The sequence below is a fragment of the Zootoca vivipara genome, chromosome 7 (assembly GCF_963506605.1).
Source record: "Zootoca vivipara chromosome 7, rZooViv1.1, whole genome shotgun sequence".
Classification (NCBI taxonomy): domain Eukaryota; kingdom Metazoa; phylum Chordata; class Lepidosauria; order Squamata; family Lacertidae; genus Zootoca; species Zootoca vivipara.
Window position 1 is genome coordinate 29,578 of NC_083282.1, and position 23,301 is coordinate 52,878.

The window sequence follows — 23,301 nt, forward strand, 5'->3', positions numbered from 1 at the left end:
GGTTAAACCACAGAATCTAGGGCTTGCTGATCAGAAGGTCGGCGGTTCGAATCCCTGCAATGGGGTGAGCTCCCGTTGCCCGGTCCCAGCTCCTGCCCACCTAGCAGTTCGAAAGCACATAAAGTGCAAGTAGATAAATAGGGACCACTCCGGCGGGAAGGTAAACAGTGTTTCTGTGCGCTGCTCTGGTTCACCAGAAGAAGCTTTGTCATGCTGGCCACATGACCCGGAAGCTGTCTGCGGACAAACGCTGGCTCCCTCGGCCTATAGAGCGAGATGAGCGCCGCAACCCCAGAGTCGGACACGACTAGACCTGATGGTCAGGGGCCCCTTTACCTTTACCTTGTTCTCAGCTCATTTAAATAAATCTTCGTTAGGCCAGTGGTTCTGGATGATGGGAGTTGCAATCCAACCACATCTGATGGGTCCTCCATTGGCGACCCCAGAACTAAAAGGTTTCCTGCATTGAAATAAGTGAAAAAGCACAGTAAACAAGCACAGGAACGTGCCATAAAGTTTGCAATAAAGTTTGCATAAATTTTGTAAATATTCCTTTGAATCTCAAATTTGGCATCAGAATTCGGAGGCAGTCTCCACACAGATGGGCAGGTTCAGAAAATTGTTATCTGACAACCCCCCCTCCCCCGTACATATTTATTTCCTGGGCCCGGGTCTGAGTTAAGGAAAACCAAACCGGATAATTTCTGTCTGCTTCAGCCTAAGAAAAAGGCAGAGAGGATTTTCCTTTTGGTCTCTCTTCCCAGGTGCAAGCGTGAGAAGGGATGGTGGCAGCTTCTACTGAAGTTTGTTTTGTCTAAGTACCGTATCATAGATACGTGACTGGGTGTTGCTATTCCCACCCATCTGTCCAAAGTCAAGAGAGAGGGTCGGGAGGAGCGAAAGGTGCCACAAACCATTACAGTCTGGCTGTCCTGGTCAAGAGACAACTGTAGCAGTCTTTCTTACCAGCTGAAGCTGGTTAAAGGGATTTATTGTTGCAGCTGGAAGGTTAGGGAATAGCACCCTTGATCCTCACAGCTATCTTGGACCACAGCACCCCCTTTTTGCAAAACAATGTGCAGTGTCTAAAAAGCCAACCCCCCACCTGCCTATTAACAATGCCAATCTGCCTCTGCTCCTATATTTAACATGGTTTGCTTTAGTAAGTTGCATTTCATGCTAATGAGATGGAGCTAAATCCAGCTTTTAAGAGCATAAAATACACAAAAGCAGATAAGCTGTGTGATTGTGGGGCCTTCTGATTCACACAGTTCGGTTTCTCCATGCAAATGAGCTAGTGGGGAAAATAGCAGAAATGAGCGGAAAAACCCAAAGGAGGAAGAGACGAGGAAGACAAAACAAAGCAGGCCTGGAAGAAGTCAGCTGAGAAGTCGCATACAACTTTTGATATACAGCTTGGATCTGGTGGCAGCTGCAAAGTGCTGAACTGAGTGACAAGGCAGCAGTTGTTCTTCAGGGGCAGGTTGGGGGAGGCTTGTCTGCTACAGCCAGAGCAGAGGATTTTGATAAAGCCTGGACAATGGGCCCTCCCACACGATGGCCCTCTAGAATTGTCACTCTTGCATAAGGGGCAGAGTTTGGGACTGGGACCTGGAAGTCAATGGGGTGGGGGTGGGGACAGCTCAAAATCCCGTCACTTGGCTGTTTGACAAAGAAACGAGAGATGAGTAGCAGAGTTCCACACACACCGCAAACACGCACACTTTCTCCTGGGCACAGTGGGTTTGTGCAACTTCAGTCATTGTGAAAGGGCTCCATCGATTCAGATCTGCAACAGATAATTGTGATGGAACTAGGAGATTTAGGGCAAGGGATGCAAAAGGGCATTCCTTCCACCCCGAAAACAACCATGCACATGTAATCAAATTCAATGTTTCATTTCACAATGCTGTAATGGTGTGTCAAGGGTATCAAAATTTCATAGAAAATAGATGAGCAACAGCAACAAAATAAAATAGGAACTTTTTTCTCATGACTCATGAGTCAGTGTGGTCTTCTTTCTTCTTCCTCTTTGGCGATCCCTCGTAGCCGAGTAAGATTCCATAGACACGGTTTTAACAATGAGTCCGTGACTGTGGAGGCCAATTCTGGATCCACACGTCCTTCCACAGTGGGGACATTGGTTTCGGGTGGCAGTTGATCATGGTGAGGGTTTGCCAACCGTGCCTTCCTCTTAGCACGTTTCTCCCTTGCGTCCTGAGATCGAGTGTCTTCAAAACCCAAGACACCTTTGGTAAAGGCTGTTCTCCAACTGGAGCGCTCGCAGGCCAGTGTTTCCCAGTTGTCAGTCTTTATACTACATTTTAAAGATTTGCCTTGAGAGAGTATTTGAACCTCTTTTGTTTACCACCAACATTATGCTTTCCATTTCAAAGTTCAGAATAGAATAGTTGCTTTGGAAGACGATGTTTGGGCCTTGTGTGAGCTAAATAAATTATGAAGCTCTGCTGCTGCTGTCTTTACCATAGAGCTTGACTGCCTTTTTGGGTTGTTGAGCAAAGTGTTGCCTGAAGAATACAGCTCCCTCCAAGTATGGAGGTGTTGGCCATTCCAGAAAGGAACATTTAAAAGATCCAAGCAAAGTTAGAGCTTCAGCCAAGGGGTGGAAGGGGAAGCGTAACTTTGGAAGCAAAATCCACACACCACAGTTCTGAGTAAATTAAATTGTTTTCATTTGCTGGCTGGCAAGCCTCCCAGGGTAAAATATTCTGTAACTGCAGTACCATTGCAAATAATTACAAATATTATTCCACAGGTCTTCTGCAGAGAAGAAGGACTTAAATATGGGCCATATTCAAAACATCCGCCCCCACCACTTAATGGATCCAAATGGTTTCCAGAGGGGATGCTTTATCCCATGTTGATGGTCTTTCAGCTGATTCCCTGGTGACCTATTGGAATATGGAGTTAACCAGGGCTATTGACTGTCTGGCTCCGAAACGCCCTCTCCGATTACATGGAGCCCGGACAGCCCCGTGGTTTCCCCCAGAGCTGAGGGTGATGAAATAATCGCTGAGATGGCTAGAGCGCCGGTGGAGGAAAACTCATTCTGAATCAGACTGGACACGGGAGTGCCTTATCTGAGTGGATGGAGCAGCCGAGTAATTTCGTTGTTCCTGCAGGGGGGCAATGAGAAAATAGATTATCTTATCTTATTATCTTATCTTATCTTGAGCTCAACTTCGAGCCTACCAAGTGGCGATGGCGACGGTGAAGAAGACCTTCTTCACCGCCTCTAGTGCATCTGCAGAAAACAGCAGCAGGAGACTCTTCCAGGTGGTTCACAATCTAACGGAACCACCTTTACCATCGGGGCCTTGTAAAGACCCCAAGATCTCCTGAAACAATTTTGTAAAGTTTTTTTTTTTTTTGCAGATAAAGTTGCTCAGATTCGGAAGAAGGTAGACACCACCGTGGGAGCAGGGCCGAGGTGGGAGAGTGCTAGAGCTCTCTCTGGTCGAGTTGCATGGAGTCAATTTCAGTCCGTTTCCTCCGAGGATGTGGACAGGCTGCTTGGACTAGTGAAACCAACCACCTGTCTCCTTGATCCTTGCCCGTCCTGGCTAATAAAAGCGAGCCAGGAAGGGCTGGGGGGTGGGTTCTGCAGGGTGGTGAATACTTCCCTGTGTGAGGGAGCCTTCCCAGACCCGCTGAAAGAGGTGGTCATTAAACCGCTTCTTAAAAAAACATATTTAGACCCGGCCAAAATGGCCATCTATTGCCCAGTCTCAAATTTACCATTCTTGGGCAAGGTGATTGAGCAGGCAGTTGCTGAACAACTCCAAGCACGCCTGGAGGATACGCACCATTTGGATCCCTTCCAATCGGGATTCAGGCCTCACCTGAAAGACATCTGAAGGCAGCTCTGTTTAGGGAAGTTTTTAATATTTAATGCTGTATTGTTTTAATAATCGATTGGGAACCCGCCCAGAGTGGCTGGGGAGACTCAGCCAGAGGGGCGGGGTACAAATTATAAATTATTATTATTACTATTATTAATTACAGCCTTGAGTTCCTCTCAGGGACACAGAGTATGGTATTTATATAAAAGATCTTTGAAATATATCTATAACAATACTGCACTCCACAAAAACCTCTTTCGGAGGGCAACCCCAGATCCTGTAAATGGCCTCTGCATAGCCTCAGGCTACCCTCTCACTCCTCACCAAAGCCCATTTTGCCTTAAGCAGGCCTTTTTTCGTCTCGGAAAGAGTAGCTATGACAACAGAGAAGTCCAAAGGAAAAGAGCATTTTTCTAAAATGTCTGAGTTCCTCATAAAGCTTGGTTTCAAGACCTTTGATCAGCTTGATCAAATGTTTAACAAACTTTTAGATTAGATCAGGGGTAGGCAATCTAAGGCCCAGGGGCTGGATCTACCCCAATTGCCTTCTAAATCTGGCCCATGGACGGTCCGGGAATTAGTGTGTTTTTACATGAGTAGAATGAGTAGTCCTTTTATATAAAATGCATCTCTGGGCTATTTGTGGGGCATAGGAATTAGTTCTCTCCCCCCCCTCCAAAATATAGGCGGCCCACCACATGGTCCCGGGGGGGGGGGTGATTAGGCCCACATCTGAAAAAGGTTGCCGACCCCTGGATTAGATTTAACATTTAAGCATAAAAATGTTATCTAAAGGATCACTGGGCTGTTTGTAAATATTTTAAAAAGAAGCCTTAGCATAGCATACAGTACATGCAACCCTAGACATGTGTCCTTGACTTTGTGCAGTTTCCGGGGAGTGATCTCCATTGGAGTCAGTGGGGCTTTCTTCTGGAGAGACACGTACAGGCAAGGGCTGTCTTACTGGACAATTGGAAAGAATCTTGTCTTCCATCTACAGTACTGTTCAAATTTTCTCACGTAAACAGACTAGAGATTTACTTTTTCATTGTTTTTAACAAAAACTGAAATTTTGAGGGGAAAGGTCCTGATTAGGCCTCTGCTTCAGAAGTGCCTCCCACCTATAGCTGAGAGCTGGTCTATACCTTATGCAGAAGGCTGCACACCGCCCCCCATGGCAGGCGACAAGGGGATATTTCTGAACACTTTCACAAATCAACAAAACTTCCTGGACTGGTGTAGAAAGGAGAGGAGAGCTATGTTAAATCTTTGTCTCTAATGTGCTAGTGTGCTATATATAGGAAGTGTTTTTTTGCTGTGGGGGAGCATTCAGAAATATAAGCCCCTCCACCTGCAGTCCGAAGTAGTATAGTCCACAATCCTATGAGGATAGTATAGTGTTCCTGGAGTGTACCACTCCAGACCACAGATGGGGAAATCACAGTGTGAATACAGAAATACCTCCCTGCTAGAAGAAAACTAGAAGTCAGGGCTCAGGATTCTAACCTTGGCCTTCTCAATGTGCAGATATTCATCCCCCCAACACCTTTGGGAAAGTGTTCTAAGTCTCCCATGGCAGTCTGAAGCGGCACATAGCTGTAACACTCCCTTTTACCATATGATCTGCTGCTTTAAAATACTTAATTTTGCACTATAATATATGTTTGGCATGCAAAAGGCTCAATCTGTAGCTCACTTTTTCTGACTAGGCTGCTGTGCTCTTGGGACAGAGTCTACACCACTTGCGCTGTAAAATGCCATGTTCAACTGCAGCACTAGGTAGAAATAATAAATGGGACGACTGTCGCCCAAAGCTAAGCTATACACAGACCCTTCATTGTCAGCCTGGCCTGCGTGAGATGCATACAAGACTGGATAGGCCTGGGGAAAGCGGGAATAGCTGCAGCCAGGAGGAATATACCCTAATGTGCAGGAGACAAATGTGTTCAGAGGCGTTAGTGGTGTCCCATCTCAGCATGAGAAGAGAGGGAATTAGAAGCTGCTGAAAACCTGCCTCCTGTCTCGGAATATGACTATTTAATGTAAGTTGAAATAATCCCCCTGAAAGAGCAATAAACCTATGGAATAATTTGGCAAGTGAAAAGCCATTGAAGCGAGTAGCGTAAGTGACAGAATTTAAAAGACAGCTAGGCATTTTTTTAAACTAGAGAGGCAAAGTGAACTAAATTGACAAAACAAGGAGATGGGTTAGACATAAAGGGCTTCTTCTTCTTCTTCTTCTTCTTCTTCTTCTTCTTCTTCTTCTTCTTCTTCTTCTTCTTCTTCTTCTTCTTCTTCTTCTATCACTCGTAGTCGAGTAAGATTGTCTTCCATAAACACAGTTTTAACAATGGGACTGTAAGTGACTGTGGAGGCCAATTCTGGATCCACACGTCCTTCCACAGTGGGGACATTGGTTTCTGGGCTGGAGTTGATCACGGTGAGGTTTGCCAAGTGTGCCTTCCTCTTAGCACGTTTCTCCCTTGTGTCCTGAGATCGAGTATCTTCAAAGCCCATGACACCTTTGGTAAAGGCTGTTCTCCAACTGGAGCAATCGCAGGCCAGTGTTTTCCCGTTGTCAGTCTTTATACTACTTTTTTTTATTATTTGCCTTGAGACAGTCTTTAAACAGAGACAGAGCTGTTTCCCAGTCCTGCTGGATCTCTCAGCGGCTTTTGACACCACCGACCGTAATATCCTTCTGGACCGTCTAGAGGGGTTGGGAGCTGGGGGGACTGTCATACAGTGGTTCCGCTCCTTCCTCCTGGGCCGTGTTCAAAAAGTGGCAGTGGGGGATGAGTGTTCGGACCCCTGGGCTCTCACTTGTGGGGTGCCTCAGGGCTCTGTCCTCTCCCCCATGCTTTTTAACATCTACATGCAGCTGCTGGGAGAGATCATCAGGGGGTTTGGGCTGGGTGTTCATCAGTATGCGGATGATACCCAGCTCTACCTCTCTTTTAAATCAGAACCAGTGAAGGCGGTGAAGGTCCTGTGTGAGTGCCTGGAGGTGGTTGGAGGATGGATGGCGGCTAACAGATTGAGGTTGAATCCTGACAAGAAAGAAGTACTGTTTGTGGGGGACAGGAGGCGGGCAGGTGTGGAGGACTCCCTGGTCCTGAATGGGGTAACTGTGCCCCTGAAGGACCAGGTGCACAGCCTGGGAGTCATTTTGGACTCACAGCTGTCCATAGAGGCGCAGGTCAATTCTGTGTCCAGGGCAGCTGTCTATCAGCTCCATCTGGTACGCAGGCTGAGACGCTACCTGCCTGCAGACTGTCTCGCCAGAGTGGTGCATGCTCTGGTTATCTCCCGCTTGGACTACTGCAATGCGCTCTACGTGGGGCTACCTTTGAAGGTGACCCGGAAACTACAACTAATCCAGAATGCGGCAGCTAGACTGGTGACTGGGAGCGGCCGCCGAGACCACATAACACCGGTCCAGAGATCTACATTGGCTCCCAGTACGTTTCCGAGCACAGTGCAAAGTGTTGGTGCTGACCTTTAAAGCCCTAAATGGCCTTGGACCAGTATAACTGAACGAGCGTCTCCACCCCATCGTTCTGCCCGGATACTGAGGTCCAGTACCGAGGGCCTTCTGGCAGTTCCCTTGTTGCGAGAAGCCAAGCTGCAGGGAACCAGGCAGAGGGCCTTCTCGGTAGTGGCACCCGCCCTGTGGAACTCCCTCCCATCAGATGTCAAAGAGAAAAACAGCTACCAGATTTTTAGAAGAAATCTGAAGGAAGGCAGCCCTGTTTAGGGAGGCTTTTATTGTTTAATAGATTATTTTATTTCATTTTTCTGTTTAATAGATTATTTTATTTCATTTTTCTTTTGGAAGCCGCCCAGAGTGGCTGGGGAAACCCAGCCAGATGGGCGGGTCTAAATAATATATTATTATTATTATTATTATTATTATTATTATTATTAATATTATTTAAAACCTCTTTTGTTGGCCACCAGCATAAAGGGCAGGTTGACCCTTTCCCTTAAAGATGCCCTCTTTCTTAGGTCCTTGTTTCAGCTTTATTATGTAGATGTTTTCCAGTTGTGTGTGTGTGTGTGTGTGTGTGTGTGTGTTTGTCTGGTATCTAAACTGAGAATCAAGATATTGGACCCTAATGTTGCATTTGAACAAGGTTCAAACTAAGGCACACACTGCATGCTATGGGAAGAATTGTGGTCTCCACCAACCTGTGTCTTGCACTGCATCTCTTTGGTAACATGTACCCTGTTTCTCCAAAAATAAGACGTAGCCATAAAATAAGCCATAGCAGGATTTTTAAGCATTCAAGGAATATAAGCCATACCCCGAAAATAAGCCATGGTGATAGGCAGTTTAACCTTGTAAGTTAAACCAAACCATACTTAATAAAAAAATAAGACAACCCCTGAAAATAAGCCATAGTGTGTGTTTTTGGAGGAAAAATAAATATAAGCCGGTGTCTTATTTTCGGAGAAACACGGTAGTTGAAGTGAAGCTTGACATCATGTTATTTCCCTGCTCTTCTGCTCCAGTTTAGTGGCTGCCACTTGAGATGGGTAGGGAACTGCTAATATTTTGACACTGCATCGTATGCATTTTCCAAGTACATTTTACCTGGAGATCCAGGTTAGCATGTCCTTACGTCTCATGATGCAGGATGAGAGACACATTTGATTTGGTTTGCATTTTAAGGCAAACCTCTCTACTGTCTAAAACAATACATGAACTGAAACACAGACATCCTTTGAAATGTGCACTTCTTTGAATTTTGCAGTGCATGTGAAGGGGTTTGAGCTGGTTGCTCCAGCTCAACTGCATGGCTCTCACCAGCCACTCTTGAGTTCCTATACCAATAATCTAGGAACTTTTAAACTAAGCTAAAGTTACTGTGTGTTCAACTTTTTTGAAACACATGACTCTGACCTTTGGAGAGTTTGTAGGTAACCCATTTTTAACTTACCCAAAATGTTGTCTTTTTCTATGCGGGGGAAAGTGGGAAACTTTGGGACCCGCTTCAAAGGGCATATTTGGAAGGTCCAACAGCCTATATTTCCACACTTTGCTTTAGAGTACTTTGTGACTTTAAATCTCTGTTGGGGGTTCACTCACCAGAGTACTTACCCCAAACTTGGATCTTAGCATCAAGGAATTCTCCTTTCTTCTTTTCTTTTCTTGCACCAAAACTGTGCATAAAAATACATATTTTTTTTGATAACATAACAAAAATGCTTTATATTACAGGGAATTGATTTGCATACACACACACACACACACACACACACACACACACACACAACTGTATATATTGGGATGAACTCGGTCTAAAATTCAGGATTCTGTTAAAAAAAAAACCTGATGTGGAAATGTGGAGAACCAGACTTAGATTTGGAAAAATTAGAACCCAAAAGAAACTGAAATTTGACAGAAATTTAACTCTTATGTGCCTGGAGCGGCAGAGCGCAAGAAAGTAATGTAATTCACCCCACTCTCCTTACAGTGTGAACCCCATACCTCCTGCACAGTGCTGGCTGGGGAGCTGAGAGACCTCCAACTGTCAGGCTTGAGGAATCCTCTCCCTCAATTGGCAGACAGAGGTAGGGAGGAAAGAAGAAAGTTCTTACGTACTTTCTATTTATTCAGTCACCTTGGTAGCAGACAAAGAATTCCAGTCATTCCTCTTAATTCCGCATGCACTGAGCTCCTCCCCCTTCTCCCTCTGGCAACAGCATTTACCTCTACGGCCTGTCAGTGGACAATTGATGTTGAGCCCTTTGTTCTTGGACTCCATGTTTTCGGAGAAGGGGGGGGTCAGTGACTCTGTCCAGAGGATGTATCAGCTGCCTGCCGTCTCTCCCCTCCCCCTTCTCCTAACTGCATAACTCTGCTGTTTGTTTGCATCTGAGCTGTAATCCTCCTCCCAGCCCTGCTGTAACTCAATACTGCCTTCTTCCTCTCTGGCAGGGACAGGAGAGGGGGGGTGCTCTTCCCCATTCCCCCTTCTCCTTCACTTTAGACCAGGCCCTGACACCAACTGTCTTGCCTCCAGCAGCCATGTCCTACACATTGTCATAGAACTTCAATATGCTGATGACAACGTAGTGTGTGCACACTCGGAGGATGGTCTCCAAACCATCCTAAATATATTCACAGAAGCTTATGAAAAGCTTGGCCTATCGCTCAACATTCAAAAAACCAAAGTGCTGCACCAACAAACACAAAACAACCCCTCCGCAGCACCACACATCCAACTTAATAGTGCAACATTAGAAAATGCCTCTGACCCTTTCGGATCCTGGGCTACCAGGGCTGGAAGTTGAACCCAAAGAGCAGCCTGTGTCTGAGCTTGGCTGAAGTCTAGCCTTACCATGTGACTTGGTCTCTCCATCCCCTGCTTTTTTAAAAAATAGAACAGACGTGTGAATACAGCATGTGTCTGCTGCTGTCACTTCTGGTTTGATTTTTAGACACACTCTGCCTTCACTCTGGCTTTTCCTGATTGACCCCTCTTTATTTCCCTTCCTAGTTAGGTAGGTAAAGGGTAAAGGGACCCCTGACCATTAGGTCCAGTCATGACCAACTCTGGAGTTGCAGGGCTCATCTCGCTTTATTGGCCGAGGGAGCCAGCGTACAGCTTCCAGGTCATGTGGCCAGCATGACAAAGCCCCTTCTGGCGAACCAGAGCAGCACACGGAAACGCCGTTTGCCTTCTCACTGTAGCGGTACCTATTTATCTACTTGCACTTTGCCATGCTTTCGAACTGCTAGGTTGCCAGGAGCTGGGACTGAGCAACGGGAGCTCACCCCGTTGCGGGGATTCGAACCGCCGACCTTCTGATCGGCAAGCCCTGGGCTCTGTGGTTTAACCCACAGCGCCACCCGCATCCCTAGTTATGACCTACTTAATTGGATTATAAGCCTCTGGATGGGACCCATTATATTTTTCAAATCATTGTTTGGTGCCAAGGGTTTTAGCACTTCATAAACAAAAAGGAATAATTGTAACATGATTATTCCCCTGGTGCACCTGTGTTTCTGGACAACTAGAAGGCTCAACACTGACTATTAACTTCAAATTATCATCATCATCATTATCATTAATATTAGTATTTAGACCCTGCCTTTTTCCCTGGTAGGATGTAAGATGGCTTACAGATAAAAACAAAAATTGCTCAACACATTTACAAGGGCCTACGGTATATACTATATATGCATGTCAAGGGCACAAATCCATTTGCTTTAGAGAAATGAATATTTCAATGATATTATCATAATTAGCAGGAGCTATAAAGAAAGAAAACAGTTGCAGTTAATATTCTGAAAATGTGATGCTTTTCTGCAATTTAACCTTGAATGTGCCCAAGAATAGGACTTTGGACCATGCCGAATCTTGCCCTCCCACACATGCCCTGTAAGTGCTTTGCCCCTCTCTCACACCTCCTGATATCTAAAATGGTGTTCCATGGTTTGCCCTCCCTGCAGCTCATTGCCTGGTATTGTTCTTCACTTGATGCTTTCCCCCCTTCTATAATCCTGTATTTACAATTAGCTATTCTGCTCACTTTTTTGGTAATCCTTGACAGTGTATGAATTACATATACGGTTCAATTCTTTCCCTTCTGCCTATCAAATTCTGTTCATTTCCAAGGATTAAATCCTATAATTATTTGGGCAAACTGTATAAGAAAATCAGACGGGCGTCATATCCCCAGGCACTCTCTTGTTTGGATTTTCCATTACTGATGTTTCCTTCATTTGCTGTGATCCTGATTTCCCTGAATATCAGTATCACACCCTTTTGCATTAATTTACCCACTCACTGAAGAAGCCGTCTCAGATGCTGCTTTCATCTATCTCACTCATTCTCTTTGTTTGGATCCAATTTTCACTTTGGAGTAGAATATTTGAAATGGTTCTCCTTTCCTACTCACCAGTTCTCTTGTACATGCATTACAAAAGGAAAATTCACAATATAATATTCTAGTCCTTATTGAATCTCTCTCTCTCTCTTGCACAGTGATCAGTTCAGAAATGTGGTGTAATCTCTGGCTTTGATTCAACCCCTGTTCTTTATCTAAGAAAAACATTTCTAGATGTGTGTGTCTGTGTTTGGTGGCCATGTCTTCTGGGTAACGTGTGTGTGTGTGTGTGTGTGTCTGTGTCTGTGTGTCTGTGTGTGTAAATATAATGAATTACCGGTATTATCTGAATGTCCATATGATAATCAGTGGGCCCATTATTCCAGAATGGTGCTCTTTCTTCAGGTGATAACTAAAGTCCAAGGAAGTAAGGCTGCATGAGGTGCATGGAAGCCAATGCTTCTTGGCAAAAGGTTCATCAAGAGTTTATGCCACTGATAAGCCTACTGGGAAGTTTGCTGTCATTTCTGTTTTGAAGAATTTCCCAAGGCAAAAAACCCGATTGACTTGCCTTTGTTATGTAACCATTGCAAAAAGATACTGAAGAGGATAAAACATATTTTGAGTTTGGATGGTTAGTCATCTTTCAAAAATATGTTGCTTCAATCAAAACGTCAGGAGTCAAATGTACTCTGAGAATACTCACTGCCTTCCCACCCACTGAGCAAAGATGGGGAGCTCATGTGCCTCTTCCCTTTCCTTTTCTGTCTTAGCTGTGACCCACATGGCAAGTCACACCTCTTATGGGTTGGATAAAGCTGGGTAGAAATTAAATGGAGGCAGAAGGCATAGGTGACAGGAAGCTAAAGATATTGGCTAGGAATTGATGGAGATGCAACAGTGAAGGTAAGGGACTGCAATGATGCTAAACATGCAGTTGTCACTGAATAATGACTGCTCTGTTTCTATCTCCACAAAGCCTCTTCATACTCTAGTAAAAATTACCTGTTTCCTGAAACTTTAGTTTTGTGTATTTTCCTGCTCCACACCACAATGATAAGAATCAGGGGTACAGGAATGCAGAACACTATGGCTTCAGGACACAGGTATGTTCAACTAAACAGGGGAAGAGGGAGGACCTAGAGGTCAAATTGGTAGTGGCCACACCTTTAGTACTTTTGGTGTAGACGTGATGAAAGTTTCCTCCTAAACCACTGGGATAAGACAGATTCAGCTTGGAAATTTATGTTAGTAAATGATGCTTATAACCTTTTAATGTCTCATTAGAGGCCATATATTCCAGCTCTTCAATTTCAGTTTTCAAAGTAAATATGACAAGTAAAACACTATGCATTATATCTCTATAAGGGGCATAAGCCGTTTGAGGGGGCATATTTGGTCCATGTAAATAAATAAATAATCAAATCACATTTTTAATTGTTCAGATTGTCCTGACGCATACAAGATCTGTTCCTAAGATATTTTTTTAATTACGATGGACAGCTCTCTAGATCAGAATAATTCATAAACATTCTGAATGATCATAAATCATGGATCCATATGAATGTTTATTTGTATTTAAATAAGAAGTTGTACCATGAGTGATCTTTGATTCCCACTCCCATCGCCAACTGGTAGGCTCACAGGGGCTGCAGACACAACAAACATTTGGATCTCTGCTTCCAGCTTTCTAGCTTTGTATAGGATGTTTATGAATGTTATAAATCTGGCTGCATATAAGACCAGAAACATCCACACGACCAGTTCTAAACACATCATGGATGGATTTCAATCAAGGGGAAAATTACAGGCTTGTGCAATATATTTAAAAATTCATTATGTATAGCCTGGATGGTTTATATTCTGCTCCTTTTGCTTACTGTCATAGCTAGGGGAGCAATGAGGTTAGAGGGGTAGTAACTTCAGCTAGCATTTAATTTTTGATGGCAGTTCTGTCCAGAAAGATTACTATTGATTGCCAGCACTAGGAAAGAGCCAATTGTTCAAGCAGGGAGAAATAGATCTCCTTGCATGCTATTTATTTCAAGTTAGAGGAAATAAAGAGTTGCCCAAGGAATGGCAGCAGCAGAGAATAACTTGTGTTTAAGCCTAACAGTTCATCTTTAAAGAAGGCAGTCAATAAAAGTAAGACTTGATGTGGAGGCTTCAAAAAGTTATTTGCCCACATAATGATAATCACTGGGAGGGATTATTTATTTCTGCTTGAGAGTTGCTCCCCTCACCTATCCAGCCAAGGATTAAAACACTGTTCTTTTAAAACAGTATATTAGATTGTGAGCTAGTGGCTAGTGTAATAATTCTTAGGTGCCTTAAGAAGGAAAATATATACAAATGAAATCATATTTATAGGCCATTGTGTCAGATAGCCTGGATTAAATTTAACCACAGCTCTGGGCAACATAAATAAATAGAGTGAGGAAATTAGGTATGATGTCCTTAAATGCTATCAAACATTTCTAGGAAAGAAAGATGGTTTACACAGATGTGAATAAAGGTGGAGGTTGTAATCCTAAATATATTTACCAGGAAGTTTTCTGTTGTGGCTCGGCTGCAAGGGTCTGACAACTCCCCACGCATGGCTTTAAAACATCCAGATATCAGGATGAAAGTCCGTCACTCTCCTGAACCTTGGACTATGGAGATGTCAGTTCTGCCACTGAACTCTGACCGAAGGAGAGGACAAAAGAAGAGCCTGTGGGATCAGGCCAGTGGCTCATCTAGTCCAGCTTCCTGTTCTCCCAGTGGCCAGCCAGATGCCCATGCAAAGCCCCAAGGCAGGACCCAAGCACGACAGCACTCTCCCCACCTCTGATTCAGAGATATTCTGCTACTGGAGGTAGAACCACTGACACCACGATCCCAGTGGGGTGCCATCGTGGCTGCCCCCCTGTGCTGGGCGCCATGCCCCCCCCAGGAAACGCACCACGCCCCCAGGACACGTGCCACGACCCTGCAGGTAGCGCTCCACAGCCCTGGGACGCGAACCAGCTACGCCCCCGCCTGCTCTTTGCCCCCGGTGCCAGAGCATGAAGCTCCGCCACTGGGTAGAACATAGTCACCATGACTTGTTGTTTAGTCGTTTAGTCGTGTCCGACTCTTCGTGACCCCATGGACCATAGCACGCCAGGCACTCCTGTCTTGCACTGCCTCCCGCAGTTTGGTCAAACTCATGTTCGTAGCTTCGAGAACACTGTCCAACCATCTCATCCTCTGTCGTCCCCTTCTCCTAGTGCCCTCCATCTTTCCCAACATCAAGGTCTTTTCCAAAGATTCTTCTCTTCTCATGAGGTGGCCAAAGTATTGGAGCCTCAGCTTCACGATCTGTCCTTCCAGGGAGCACTCAGGGCTGATTTCCTTAAGAATGGATAGGTTTGATCTTCTAGCAGTCCATGGGACTCTCAAGAGTCTCCTCCAGCACCATAATTCAAAAGCATCAATTCTTCGGCGATCAGCCTTCTTTATGGTCCAGCTCTCACTTCCATACATCACTACTGGGAAAACCATAGCTTTAACTATACGGACCTTTGTAGGCAAGGTGATGTCTCTGCTTTTTAAGATGCTGTCCAAGTTTGTCATTGCTTTTCTCCCAAGAAGCAGGCGTCTTTTAATTTCGTGACTGCTGTCACCATCTGCAGTGATTAAGGAGCCCAAGAAAGTAAAATCTCTCACTGCCTCCATTTCTTCCCCTTCCATTTGCCAGGAGGTGATGGGACCCTGTGGCCATGATCTTGGTTTTTTTGATGTAGAGCTTCAGACCATATTTTGCGCTCTCCTCTTTCACCCTCATTAAAAGGTTCTTTAATTCCTCCTCACTTTCTGCCATCAAGGTTGTGTCATCTGCATATCTGAGGTTGTTGATATTTCTTCCGGCAATCTTAATTCCTGCTTGGGATTCATCTAGTCCAGCCTTTCACATGATGAATTCTGCATATAAGTTAAATAAGCAGGGAGACAATATACAACCTTGTCGTACTCCTTTCCCAATTTTGAACCAATCAGTTGTTCCATATCCAGTTCTAACTGTAGCTTCTTGTCCCACATAGAGATTTCTCAGGAGACAGATGAGGTGATCAGGCACTCCCATTTCTTTAAGAACTTGCCATAGTTTGCTGTGGTCGACACAGTCAAAGGCTTTTGCATAGTCAATGAAGCAGAAGTAGACGTTTTTCTGAAACTCTCTAGCTTTCTCCATAATCCAGCGCATGTTTGCTATTTGGTCTCTGGTTCCTCTGCCCCTTCGAAATCCAGCTTGCACTTCTGGGAGTTCTCGGTCCACATACTGCCTAAGCCTGCCTTGTAGAATTTTAAGCATAACCTTGCTAGCGTGTGAAATGAGCGCAATTGTGTGGTAGTTGGAGCATTCTTTGGCACTGCCCTTCTTTGGAATTGGGATGTAGACTGATCTTCTCCAACCCTCTGGCCATTGCTGAGTTTTCCAAACTTGCTGGCATATTGGGTGTAGCACCTTAACAGCATCATCTTTTAAAATTTTAAATAGTTCAGCTGGAATATCATCACTTCCACTGGCCTTGTTATTAGCAATGCTTTCTAAGGCCCATTTGACTTCACTCTCCAAGATGTCTGGCTCAAGGTCAGCAACCACACTACCTGAGGTGTACAAGACCTCCATATTTTTCTGGTATAATTCCTCTGTGTATTCTTGCCACCTCTTCTTGATGTCTTCTGCTTCTGTTAGGTCCTTACCACTTTTGTCCTTGATTATGGTAATCTTTGTACGAAATGTTCCTTTCATATCTCCAATTTTCTTGAACAGATCTCTGGTTTTCCCCATTCTATTGTTTTCCTCTATTTCTTTGCATTGCTCATTTAAGAAGACCCTCTTGTCTCTCCTTGCTGTTTTTTGGAAATCTGCATTCAGTTTCCTGTATCTTTCCCTATCTCCCTTGCATTTTGCTTGCCTCCTCTCCTCCGCTATTTGTAAGGCCTCGTTGGACAGCCATTTTGCTTTCTTGCATTTCCTTTTCCTTGGGATGGTTTTCGTTGCTGCCTCCTGTATAATGTTACGAGCCTCCACCCATAGTTCTTCAGGCATTCTGTCCACCAAATCTAAATCCTTAAACCTGTTCCTCACTTCCACTGTGTATTCATAAGGGATTTGATTTAGATTGTATCTTACTGGCCCAGTGGTTTTTCCTACTTTCTTCAGTTTAAGCTGGAATTTTGCTATAAGAAGCTGATGATCTGAGTTACAGTCAGCTCCAGGTCTTGTTTTTGCTGACTGTATAGAGCGTCTCCATCTTTGGCTGCAGAGAATATAATCAATCTGATTTCGATGCTGCCCATTTGCTGATATCCATGTGTAGAGTCGTCTCTTGTGTTGTTGGAAAAGAGTGTTTGTGATGACCAGCTTGTTCTCTTGACAGAACTCTATTAGCCTTTGCCCTGCTTCATTTTGAACTCCAAGGCCAAACTTTCCAGTTGTTTCTTTTATCTCTTGATTCCCTTCTTTAGCATTCCAATCCCCTGTAATGAGAAGAACATCCTTCTTTGGTGTCATTTCTAGAAGGTGTTGTAAGTCTTCATAGAACTGGTCAATTTCACTTTCTTCAGCACCGGTAGTTGGTGCATAAACTTGGATTACTGTGATGTTAAAAGGTCTGCCTTGGATTCGTATCGAGATCATTCTGTCATTTTTGAGATTGCATCCCATTACAGCTTTTGCCACTCTTTTGTTGACTATGAGGGCCACTCCATTTCTTCTACGGGATTCTTGCCCACAGTAGTAGATATGATAGTCACCCGAACTGAATTCACCCATTCCCTTCCATTTTAGTTCACTGATGCCCAGGATGTCAATATTTATTCTTGCCATCTCATTTTTCACCACATCCAGCTTACCATTATCCATGGTTCTTACATTCCAGGTTCCTATGCAATATTTTTCTTTACAGCATCGGACTTTCCTTTCGCTTCCAGGCATATCCGCAACTGAGCGTCCTTTCGGCTTTGGCCCAGCCGCTTCATCAGCTCTGAATCTACTTGTACTTGTCCTCCGCTCTTCCTCAGTAGCATGTTGGACGCCTTCCGACCTGAGGGGCTCATCTTCCAGCGTCATAACTTTTATATGCCTGTTGTCTTTGTCCATAGAGTTTTCTTGGCATGGATACTGGAGTGGCTTGCCAATTCCTTCTCCAGGTGGATCACGTTTGGTCAAAACATAACTTCTCTAAGTTATTTAAGCCCCTTCGCCACGACAAGGCAGTGATCCATGAAGGGGAGTCACCATGACTAGTTAGCTATTTTTAGCCTTATCCTCCATGAGTTTGTGGGATCCTCTTTTAAAAGCCACCCTGGCTGGTGGCTATCTCTACATCTTATGAGTGATGCACTGTGTGAAATGGACTTTGTTTTTCCTCAAATCAACAGGAAGCTTCTCCACAGCAATACAAAATAAGAGGCGAGTTGTGTGGCACAGCATGACCCTTATTAAAACTTCCAGGTCAGGCTTGCTCACATGACAGGTTGCTTACTTACAATTTCTGTCTCCACTCCCATCAGACAGGAACTGGTTCCGACACCAAGATAATATCCCTTTTTTATATGCATCCTTTTCTTATTTCTTTGAACGATAGGCATAGATGAGATTCAGAAGACATGAAGCATACATAATTCAAAAGTAATTGGTATGGAAAGACCTCCAAAAGGTTTTCTTGTTTTCTTCTTTTTTTTCTCTTCAAAAGAAACAAGCAGATACTGAGCGTTTGGGTCCATCATCTTTTTTAGCAGGCTAATCTTTTTTGGTGAGACCCAAGACAGCCAAGTGATACAGCCTATCAGTAAAACTGCCATAAAGCAGACTGGCACGTCCACCAGTGTCAAGGAGTTGACTTTTTGTCCTTAAGTTACTCTCATCCTTAAATTGTTGCACATCATTAGAAGCCTGTGCAAATTTGCATTCTGCAAACCTCAGCTAAAGTCTGATCCATGGAGTTCAGTGCTTGCAGGAAGACTGAGACTACGTGAGAATGGAAGCAGAGTGTGCCAGATCAGACCAAAATTGCATCTAGTCCAGGATCCTGTTCTCACAGTAGCCAACCAGATGCCCACGCAAAGCCTGGAAGCAGGTAACACTCTCCCTACTTGAGCTCTTTAGCAACTGGCATTCAGGGCCATACCTAAGTCATCATGGCTAGTAGCCATGGATACTCGACAAATGTGTTTAATTCTCTTAGAAAACCATCCAAGTTTGTAGCTGTCTCTAAGATGTTATGGTAGCAAATTTCCTTGTTTATCTTCTGACCTTCCAACACACATGTCCACAAGACCAGGACTGCAGCCCATACAGATCCATATAGGAATGGATATTCGTGGAAGGAAAAGTGAAAGAAGTAGAATGTAGAAAGAATTAGAAATCCTATTTACACTTGAGATGAAGAGAGTCTCTTCAATGCACTGGAAAACTTATTTGTTTTGTCACAAACTAACTCCTCTTGCCCGGACTAGCTATCCTCAAATGGTTGCTCTTCCCAAAGTTCTCAGCCAAGTCACTCAGCAGGGGGATGTGTCACAATGGAGGACATGACACCATTACTTCACCTACCTGGCTTAACAATGGGCATTGTTCCCCTTAATATTCACTTTTCAAATATTCACTTTTCTTCCCTTCTTCTTAAGCAGTTTTATTTGATTTATTTAGAAAAGTTCTAAATCCAGCACAGTGCATTTCTGGACAGGACAGGAAACACCATGCATACACACGCCCTTTTCAACATGGCGGGGTCACCAAGGGAAAACACTTCTGGCCTAGACTATGCCTGCTGTTTCTCACTTAATACCAAAATTAACCTCTCTCAAAACCCTGTATTGATCTGTCCAGTATTATGATGGACATCACCATTAGACCTTAGATGAGCCATTAGGAAAGCCAAAAAGAGGGAGCTCCATGCTCCTCCCTCAACTCACTTAGAAGACAAAGGCAGAATTTGAAGGAGAGTTTTAGGGTTGGTCATTGTGTGAACTAGAGGGGGGGAAACAGGGGTGCAGGCTGTTAAAGGCAAGAAAACTGGGGAGAGGGTCAGAACACGATACTGTCTGAATCCATGGCTCTGCGAAGCAAGACCCTCTCAGAAATTTAATGCTGTGAACCCCTCCATCTCAGCTGTGAGTCTTGTGGGACATGCTCCTGGCGTGGCAGGCAGGCCTCTTCCACCTGACCTGTCCCAGTTCTGTTATCATCGCCCCAACTGTTTAAACTGCTTTAATTATTTTCAATTGTTTAAAACTATTGTAACTGGTTTGTGTTTAAATTCAAGATTCTTTGTGGGATGTGCCTGGGAAGAGAAGAGTGGGAGAGAGCAGTGGGTGCCCAGTGGAGGAGGAAGCCTCTCTGACACCCGTGGCGGTGCAACCCGTATGGACTGTGCACGGTCTGCATCCCACACGTGCACAGTCCGTATGGAATGCCACACATGTGCACTCCTGACAGGCTGCTGCTCACACGCCGTACATTTGGCGACTGCTGGCATTTACACCCCAGATGAATGTTGCAAATGACTGAAATCTCGATATATGCACCATTGAACATTAGTGGTCACGACCTCAGTGCATTTGCCAACTAAGCCTTTGAGTGAAAGGGAAGAGAAAAATATATTTGTAGACATTCACGAAATTGTTTGGGTATTGTCAGCATTCGCATATTGACATTGACAGCTAGCAGCATTCGGATATCTGTTGTCGCAAACCAGCCTGCTAAATCTGCCTTTTGAGAACACATTGAAACAGAGCTGCCATAGCCAGTCCTTGCCAGGAGATGTTGCTATGCTTACAGCTAAATGCCTCAGGGAAGAAAAGAGAGCCAGAGAATTAAAGAGCCAACAGTCTCAAATCCAATTTATTCTCCAGTGAGAAATGGGTTGCTACAAAATTGTATCGGCCTTAGTACAGTGGTTGCTTATTAGACAGGTCTCTCTTGGTAGCTTCAGTTGCACCACAGAGAAATAAAATCCAGTCCATTTTAAAGTGCTTCTGTGCAAAACAGTTATATGGTTCTATGATTCTATAAGCATTATGCCTCCTCTGTTACACCATCAAACTGACTATAGTTCTATCCCTGAATTTTCAGCTTCCATTAAAAATAGTGAAGTTGGTAATAGGACATCTGGATGCATCCTGGACAAGGAACAGAATAGGCATCAAAGACTGTGCAAGATATTTAGAATTATTAAGATATCATTAAATGTGTAAAGTTTTGATTTTGGGAATAGGAAGGCCTGCCTTTGAAGCAGTAGAGACTTAGTGTAAACATTAAAAAGAAATAAGAAATGAATAAGAAAAGCATGTAGAGACTTAGTGAGGGTATCAGATGGAGCAACTTAGTTGGCCATTGCCTTGTTGCCAAGGGCAAACAGACAATCACAGAAAATATAACCAAACACGAAACAAAAAACAGAAAGCCGTGACAATCGACAGTGAAAAATATTAAATATATTATAGCAACAGTGTAAATAATAACAACAAAATATCTATGCAAATGCAATGGCCTGACGCATATATTCAATGGTGTACAAACATTACTAATCTCTGTCAGTCTGAAGTGCAATAGTTCACTTGGGAATTATAAATGTTCCAGATAAGTATAAAGTTTATATTCATTGGTGTTCTTATTCCAGCAAAATTTCTCGACTATCCTCCTCTATCCTGATGGGTTGCTAGCTGAAAATCCTCCCGTTTCTGTTTTTTGTTTCGTGTTTTGTTGCCAAGGGCAGCCCAGAAAAGCAAAGCCAACCATGCAATACGGAGGAGGAGGAGGAGGAGGAACCTGAAGATGAGGTGGTGCTCAACTGCTCCTGATTGAACAGTGTCATGGACTGGCTGGGTGCACCAGCTGGGGAACCCCCAAGTGAAGAAGGCTCAGAGCCCAAGAATTGGTGGTGGGATCACGATGAGTGGTCAGAGGAAGAAGAGAGTGAAGAATGGGAAGGGGAGGTATTGGAAGCTGTGGAGGCAACAGGGTTCAGTGAGCAGGAAGAGACTGTGGCAGAGAGAAGTCCAGAATCAGAGGCTGAAGCTGAAGCTGGAGCAGGTTAGGGGGGGGGGGGACAAGAGGCAGAGATGAACCTGACTAGTGAAGCGTCTCAGGTGTTTCCCCCTCCTGCTACAACCAGCCCCCACCCAATCTCCTAGAACCAGAGGAGGTATGAAGAGAGTGGAGCAAAGATAGACACAGTGATGGAGTCTCAGATTGCTTGGGAAGGTCCCAAGGGAGGAGATGACTTAGGGAACTGTGGGAAGGCACAGACCCTCAGTCCCCACAACTGCCTTATAGGGGCAAGATCTACCAGGACGAGTTGCAACTCATTCTGCAACTCACTAGGCCTGGCCTGAGTCAACATTGTTTCCATGAATTAAGAGTTAACTTTACTGACACCATATGATTTATTGCTTACCTGCTGCTGACTGGACGGCAGCATTTCAGCTAGTGAGCTGATTCATGCTGGGAGAACAGAAATAGTCTACAGGAGACTGAAATTCAGGAGCCATGTGTTTGAATGTCCACAACCATTTTTTCTTATTCTTAAATGAATTTATTTGATCTGTCACTCTCCAAAGGAATCAGTTTTGGGATATTTTCTCTTTTTTGACTCTTACGCCCTAATATAGCTGCCCTTTCAAAAGGTCTTTTACATGTGATGAGTTGCATCAGAATAAGCTTCCCAGTGCACCATAATCTATTATAACACACACACACACACAACACACACACACACACACACACACACACACACACACACTTGAAAACAATGCAATGAGGACTAAAAACATCTTTACTGGTTATCTGCACTAACCTCCTAGGCTGGCTTGGAGTGCAAACTTCTCTGCCTACTACATATAGTGTCCTGGATACATGTGTGAGTGTGTTTTAACTTGTGTGGTGCTGTGTCCTGCAGGCATATAGTACTGGATGTTTGCTCTTGGTACAGAAGTGACTATATCACAATGCGAGCCATTGGCTGTTTTCATTACAGAGATACAAAGAAGTGCTGCAGGCAGCATTCTGCCCAACTGCTCAGGAGGACGTCAGCTTGCTTCCAGGGTTCTAGCTAGTGATTGTCAAAAGTATTTGGGCACTTTTTAAAATTGCATTAAACCTCTCATTCTTTATTAGCTACTCATATTTAGTGCTTTCTTGTTTGGCAAATGAAGATGGTGGGTTCTCCTTCATTGGAAGTTTCCAAACAGAGGTTGGATGGCCATCTGTTAGGGATCCTTTAGCTGTGATTCCTGCATTGAAGGGGGTTGGACTTGGTGACCCTTTGGGTCCCTTCCAACTCCATATTATGCTATTATTGTCTTCTTATTTATTCTTCTTCTGTGATTTATCATCAGTTAAACCACACTTACTTTTGCAAGCTCAGAGTGCTTTATATGGTGCTTCCATGGAATTCTCTCTGACCTAAATGCTAATCAAGTCCACAAATTCAGCAACAGTACAGCACTAGGAATTTCCAGACCATACTGGCAACCAGTGTCTCCCCAATACACTCTTAAGCCCCATCAGCAGTTTCCTGAATATGGTATTGGTCCTTGATTGGGAGGTGAGCTGTTGGCTGGTACTTTA

At 44.2% G+C, this 23,301-nt stretch overlaps 1 long non-coding RNA gene across 1 annotated transcript in view; it reads right to left on the minus strand.

The window, feature by feature from the left end:
- Positions 1 to 3,124: 3,124 nt before the first annotated feature.
- LOC132592497 (uncharacterized) overlaps positions 3,125 to 23,301 on the minus strand; it is a 31,785-nt gene continuing 11,608 nt past the window's right edge. The window contains exons 2-3 of the long non-coding RNA XR_009557968.1: positions 8,968 to 9,029; positions 3,125 to 3,137 (exon numbers count right to left, since the gene is read on the minus strand). This is a non-coding gene — a long non-coding RNA (uncharacterized LOC132592497). The remainder of the gene's footprint in view (positions 3,138 to 8,967; positions 9,030 to 23,301) is intronic.